General features: G+C 52.9%; 1 pseudogene; it reads left to right on the forward strand.

Moving 5' to 3' along the window:
- LOC106818383 overlaps positions 1 to 5,376 on the forward strand; it is a 10,664-nt pseudogene extending 5,288 nt beyond the window's left edge.
- Positions 5,377 to 7,265: the final 1,889 nt, after the last annotated feature.

A 7,265-nucleotide genomic window follows, 5' to 3' on the forward strand; every position in this document is an offset into this window, starting at 1 on the left:
TGCACGCACGCACGCACCTATGCACGCACGCACGCACGCATGCACGCACCCTGGTGTGATTCTGGTCGCTTGCGACGAGTTGCACGAAATCAAACTGTTTTTTTGATTTTGAGCGACTCGTTGCTCCCAATCGCTCCCAGATTGCTCTAGAATTGCTTTGAAACCGCGTGCGCACACGCGGCGACACATCGACCGATCGCTTGCAGTTGCAGGTTGCAGCACCGAGCAACCAAAAATCGCAGGTCTGCGCTAGGCTTTAGAGTGAGCTTACTCACACACACTCTTCGTTTAATAGACTCGTGCGATTTTTTACCGTTCGTCATCAAACGATCGGCTCAGCGCTTCAATGAAGATCGGCTTTCTCGAACCGACGCATATTTTAATCGCTCCGGGCATAAAATATGGATTCGTCTCGAAATTAAAATGATAATTTACAGTAACGCCTCCTCGTCGTTTTTTGGGGGTTCAGGGCCGTCGCGGCGAAAAACGTTCTCCGCTTCATCATCGAAATTGCGTTTCTCATTAACGTGTTCGCTTGTTTTTTCGCACGTCCAGATCGGCGAGTGCGAGCGTCTCGGCGTGCTTTCGCTTCGCGACAACAGGTTGCGCTACTTGCCCGCGGAGCTCGGGGCGCTGCAGTCTCTCCATGTGTTGGACGTGTCCGGGAATAGACTCCAGTTTCTTCCGATTACCATCACCGCGCTCAACCTGAAAGCTCTGTGGCTCGCTGAAAACCAGGTATATTGTAGTGTCGTCATGCGCGTGGGGGAGGGAGGGAGATGGGAGGGAGGAGGGAGTAGGAGGGAGGGAGGAGGTGTCCGGGAACAGACTCCAGTTTCTTCCGATCACCATCACCGCGCTCAACCTGAAAGCTCTGTGGCTCGCTGAAAACCAGGTATATTGTAGTGTCGGCATGCGCGTGGGGGAGGGAGGGAGGAGGGAGATGGAGGGAGGAGGGAGTAGGAGGAGTGGAGGCAGCCGTCTCCGAGAACAGACTTCCAGTATCTTCCGATCACCATTCACCGCGCTCAACCTGAAAGCTCTGTGGCTTCGCTGAAAACCAGGTTATTGTACTGTTGGCATGCGCTTGGGGAGGGAGTAGCGAGGGAGGGAGGAGGGAGGTAGAGAGGGCTGAAAGCGCGGGAAGGAGGGAGGGAGGACGTGTCCGCGAACAGACCCAGGTATATTGTATTGTTGTCATGCGCGTTGGGGAAGAAAGTAGGTGAGGCAGGGAGGAGGGAGATGGAGAAAGGGAGGAGCGATGGAGCGAGGGAGCGCAGGGAGATTGGCAGGGGAGGGAGGGGGTGTCCGGGAACAATCCAGTTTCTTCCGAAATACCATCACCGCCCCGCTCAACCCTGAAAGCTCTGTTGGCTCACGCTGAAAACCAGGTATATTTCGTGTCGGCATCGCGCGTGCGGGGAGGGAGTCGAGGCGAGGCGAGATGGAGGAGGAGGGCAGTAGGAGCGCTGAGGAGGAGGTGTCCGGCGTGGGAACAGACTCAGTTTCTTTACCGATCACCATTCACCGCGCTCAACCTGGCAAAGCTCTGTGGCCTCGCCTGAGAAAACCAGCGGTATATTGTCACTGTTGGCATGCGCGTGGAGAGGGGAGTAGGCAGGGAGGCGAGGAGCGGAGGTAGAGAGGTGAAAGGGGGAGGAAGGGAGGGGAGGACGTGTCCGCGGGAACAGACCAGGTATGATTGTATGTTGTCATGGCTGCGTGGGGAGAAAGTAGGAGGGAGGAGGTCAAGGGAGATGGAGAAAGGGAGGGGGATGGAGCGGTAGGGAGGAGTGGAATGCCGAGGGAACAGACTCCAGGTGTTCTTCCGATCACCATCACCGCGCGTCAACCTGAAAGCTCTGTGCGCTCGCCTGAAAACGCAGGTATTGTAGTTTGGCATGCGGACCCACGTGGGGGAGGCGAACAGTAGGAGGGAAGGGAGGGCAGAGAGGGAGATGCGAGGGAGGGAGGCGGGAGGAGCGCGCAGGCGCAGGAGCGTGTCGGAATAGCTCTGCCCGGGGGGGATGAAAACCGATATTGTAGTGTCCATCTACCTTTTTTTTTCTCGTTTGTTTGTTTCCTTTTTTTTTCTTTTTTCTCTCTGCCTACCTCCCTTTCCTCTCTCCGTTCTCTCACCTCCCTATCTCCTTCTTCCCTCCCTACCCCCCATCCTTACATTTTTCTCTCATCCCTCTCCTCTCTCCCTCCTCTTACCTTCCTCCTCCCCTCTTCGTCTCCCGTTCATCCTTTTCTTCCTCCTCCCTGTCTATACACTATTACTCAATACGTTCTTCTTTCCCAGGCGCATTAGGCCAGGACAGTATTGTTGGGAGTGCGCCGAAAAAAATATTTGAGAGTGCAATTTAACAATGTACACGGCTTTTAGTCATCAATATTTAGGCCGTGCTAAAACATTTTGGCGCTGCAGTCAAAACTGAACCGCGCGCAAATCTGCAGGCTGCATTGCTCGCGGCTGTAATACGTTGCTTCTCCCTGCCTTCCCTCTCTCTTGCCTCTAACGTTCATGTGAGCTTCGTCTGTGTTTGCCAGTCACCAGCCAATGCTGAAGTTTCAGACGGACACGGCACTCGATGTGACGGGAGCGAAGGTGCTTACTTGCTTCGGCTGCCTCAGCAGGAGTACCACCTCAGGAGCCTCGCGTAAGCTGAAGCCACCACCACCACGCTAGCAGCTGCGCGGAGGATTGAGGGGAGTGCTGCGAGAGGGAGGGAGGGAGGTATGCAGGGCAAGCAAAGGTGTCTCTCTCTCTCTTTCTCTCTTTCTCTCTTTCTCTCTTTCTCTCTTTCTCTCTCTCTCTCTTTCTCTCTCTTTCTCTCTCTCTCTCTCTTTTTTTCTCTCTCTCTTGCTCTTCTTCTCTTTCTCTCTTGCTCTCCTTAACGCTACCTTCCTCCCTCGCTACCTCCCTCTATCTCACGCTAACTTCACACTGCGTTGTTCTGCGTTCACAGAGAATCTATTAAGAGACAGTGTGGAGCAGGACTCGCGGCTCAGCTGGGACGCTCGACCAACCGCCCAGCAGGAGAGAGGAGTCAAGTTCGCAGGCATGGAGGACGAGGAGAAGGAGGAGAAGGAGGAGGATGAGGACTCAGCGGTGAGTGGAGGGGAAGGGGAGAAAGAGAGGAGGTAAGAAGGAGAGGGGTGGAGAAGGAGGGGAAGGGAAAAGACGTTGGGAAGGGGGAGAAGAGGAGTGGACAGGGAGGGGAAGGAGAGAGAAGTCAAGTTCACAGGCACGGAGGATGCTATTTTTGCTACAGTTTAAATTTCATTTTGTACCGTCAGTCTTTGTTGCTAATTAGCCTTCAGCACCTTCCTCAGCATCTTCAGCATCTTCCTCTTCCTCCTCATCTTCCTCAGCATCCTCATCTTCTGTCTGCATCCTCTGTTTGCAGAACTTCATCCGTCACGACACGCCGCATCCCAAGGAGCTGAAGGCTCGTCACCCGAAGCTGGGAAAGAAGAATGTCGACGGACACGTGATCTCACACAGCGACGAGGTGAGCCGCCAGGGGGCGCCGGCGCCGCCACGCAGGGGGGGGGGGGCGCTGCGATGTGCGGTCACGCGAGGGAGGGACGCTCGCGAGGGGTCGTCATTGATCGATTTATAGCGATTTTTTATTTTCGTCGTTATTTTATTTGACGAAGAGATCTGGTCTGTCAGTTTCGTCGGTTGTTGTTGCCGCGGCGACGTGACGCAACGTTTTCGCAGAGCGTGCGACCACAGGCACTTGGAGCGTTTCAGTAAAATAGAATGCTAAATAAATACGAAATCTATTTACTACCGAAGTCTTAATGTTTCTCCACTCTCTTTCGCCTATTATTGCCGACAATTTCGTGTAAATTCCTGTAATTTTCTCTGCGCGCGGTGTACATGTGTGTTGCAGATGAGCATTTGCACGGCATTTACAGGAAATTGTCGGTAATAATAGGCGAAAGAGAGTGGAGAAACGTTAAGACTTTGGTAGTAAATAGATTTCGTATTTATTTAGCATTCTATTTCATTGAAACGCTCCAAGTGCCTGTGGTCGCACGGCGGGAGCGGCGACATAGGGGGCGCTACTTGTGGCATGGAGCGGAGGCATGCTGGGAAGGTGGTCTGGGGCGATGAGGGAGAGGTGCTTGCTGGGTGTTGTCGCATGTTAGATAGATTTGTTGTTCAGTTAATTAATTAACTAATTAATTATTTTATTAGTTAATTTATTATTCGGTCACATAATTGGTTTAGGTTAATTATTTGTTAGATGAATTGTTAGTTATAATGAAGTTATTAGTAAATTTCTCTTATATTTATTAGTTTGATATTACTCAGTATAGTTACTTAGTTAGTTAATTAGTTAATTAATTATTTAGTAATTAATTATCGGTATTAGCGCATGGCGTTGTTCACATTCGCGGTGCCTCGCTGTAATTAATACGTTAATACTTGATGCGTAACACTGGTACCTGGAGGCGCGGATGCCTGGATGCAGGAATATTGTAGTGTTGTCATGGGCGTGGGGGAGAAAGTAGGAGGGAGGGAGGAGGGAGATGGAGAAAGGGAGGAGGATGGAGGGAGGGAGGAGGGAGGGAGGAGGGAGGGAGGAGGTGTCCGGGAACAGACTCCAGTTCCTCCCCATCACCATCACCGCGCTCAACCTGAAAGCTCTGTGGCTCGCTGAAAACCAGGTATATTGTAGTGTTGGCATGCGTGTGGGGGAGGGAGGAGGAGGGAGGGAGGAGGAGGAGGGAGGGAGGAGGTGTCCGGGAATAGCTCGCTGAAAACCAGATATTGTAGTGTCCATCTACCTTTCTCTTTCTCTTTCTCTCTGCCTACCTCCCTTCCTCTCTCCGTTCTCTCCCTCCCTATCTCCTTCTTCCCTCCCTACCTCCCCTCCTTACATTTTTCTCTCACTCCCTCTCCTCTCTCCCTCCTCTTACCTTCCTCCCTCCCTCTCTTCGTCTCCCTTCATCCTTCTTCTTCCTCCTCCCTGTCTATACACTATTACTCAATACGTCTTCTCCCCAGGGCATTAGCCAGGAGTATTGTGGGAGTGCGGGAAAAAAATATTTGGGAGTGCAATTTTACAAATGTACACGGCTTTAGATCAATATTTTAGGCCGTGCTAAACATTTTTGGCCGTGCAGTTCCAAAACTGACCGCGCAAATCACGGCTGCATGGCTCGCTGGCTTAATACGTTGCTTCTCCCTGCCTCTCCCTCCTCTCTTGCTCTAACGTCATGTGTCTTCGTCTGTGTTTGCAGTCGCAGCCGATGCTGAAGTTTCAGACGGACACGGACGATGTGACGGGAGCGAAGGTGCTTACTTGCTTCTTGCTGCCTCAGCAAGAGTACCACCCAGAGAGCCTCGGTAAGTGAAGCCACCACCACCACGCTAGCAGCGCGCGGGTGCACAGGGCGTATACTTGCGTGTACGATATTAAGGGTGCTTCATAATCTGCAACGGTATTTCACCGTTCATACATTGGGTATACCGTTGAGTCTGTGTGTCTCTCGTCGTCTCTCTCTCTCTCTCTTCTCTCTCTCTGTGTCCTCTCTGTCCTCTCTCTCTCTCTCTCTCTCTCTTCTCGTCTCTCCTCTCTCTCTCTCTTCGTCCGTCTCTTCTCTCTCTCTCTCTCCGCTCTCTCATCTCTCTCAATCTCTCTCTTTCTCTCTTTCTCTCTTTCTCTTCTGCTCTCTTCTCTCGCCTCTGTCTCTTTCCTCTCTCTCGCCTCTGTCCCTCTCTCTCTATCTCTCCCTCTCTCTCCTCTCTTTCTCTCTCTCTTCTCTCTCTCTCTCTCTCGTCTCTCTCTCTCTCTGTGTCTCTCCCCTCCTCGCTCTCACTCTCTGTGTCTCTCCCCTCCTCGCTCTCACTCTCTCCCCGCTCTCTCTCTCTGCCATCACCTTTTGTTTGCCTTTTTGCATTTAATTTTCATTCTAATCGCGCGATTATTGCGCTAAAATTCATTCGATATCTCACGCTTGCGTGCGGAGCGAGAACAAAAACGCTAAATGCCAGGCGAGCAAAAGATGGAGAGGGAGAGAGTTTTTAATGGCTGACTTAATTAAGTGCTCGTTAGTTATGGGGCAAAGCTGATGGCGAAGGACTGAGAGATGCGTTATGTGAGGTTTGGGAGATGCGGTTTGGGAATCGAAATGCACACTCGTCTTCCTGCCTGTCTGAGCGAGAGAGCGGTATAGATGATCGGGGAGGAGTAGGGGAGGGAGATGAGTGCCTTAGGGGAGGGAGAGGAAGAGGAGAAGAAAGGTTTCTTCTGGGAGTGAAAATTAGACAAAGGACTGGGGGAGGGTATGGCGCAGTTTGGCGAAAAACGCGCAATGATGGATTCAAATAACAGGATGTAGTTGGATATATTTATAGGTATATAGATACAGGATATATTATTCAGTAAATTACAGGAAAGCATTTGACAACGGTGGTGCGCCAGTGTGCCTCCTATGTATAAGAAACCCTTGTGAAGATAGTACGATGCACGTAGGGCTGGTGGAAGTAGGAGGGGGCCGCATAGGGCTGGGAGAGAGGAAGGGGAGCACTAGGGCTGGGAGAGAGGAGCAAGGGGGAGGGTAGCACTATGGCTGGTGGGTAGAGGAAGGGGGCAGGCACTAGTGGATTGCGGAGACGAGGAAGGGGGAGCACTAGGCTGGGAGAGAGGAAGGTTTGGAGCATAGGCTTGGAGAGATGGAAGTGAGGGGGAGGAGCACAGGCTGGGAGAGAGGAAGGAGGAGCACTACGGCTGGGAGAGTAGGAAGGGGGAGGAGCAACTAGGCTGTGGGAGAGGAGGAAGGCGGGACAGGGCCTAGGTGGGAAGAGGAAGGAGGGGCACTAGGCTGGGAGAGAGAGGAAGGGGGTGCACTATGGCTGGCGAGAGAGGAAGGGGGAGCCACTAGGCTGGGACGAAGAGCGAAGGGGGGAGCACTAGGCTTGGGAACGAGGAGACGGGGTGGAGCACTAGCTGGAGAGAGCGCAGGGGGGAGCACTGTAGGCTGGGAGAGAGGAAGGGGGAGGGAGCACTAGGCTGGCCAGAGGCAGGAAGGGGGGAGCCACTAGGCTTGTGCGAGGAGGAAGGGATGGGGAGGCCAGCAGCTAGGCTGGAGAGAGGAAGGGGGGAGCACTATGGCTGGGACGAGAGGATAGAAGCGCGGGAGCACTAGGCTGGGAGAGAGAAGGGGGGAGCACTAGGCTGGGAGAGAGGAAGGGGAGCACTAGGCTGAGGATGAGAGAAGGGGGAGGGAGGTTGTGGATATCG

This window comes from Priapulus caudatus, unplaced genomic scaffold, assembly GCF_000485595.1.
Source record: "Priapulus caudatus unplaced genomic scaffold, Priapulus_caudatus-5.0.1 Scaffold2201, whole genome shotgun sequence".
Taxonomy (NCBI): Eukaryota; Metazoa; Priapulida; class Priapulimorpha; order Priapulimorphida; family Priapulidae; genus Priapulus; species Priapulus caudatus.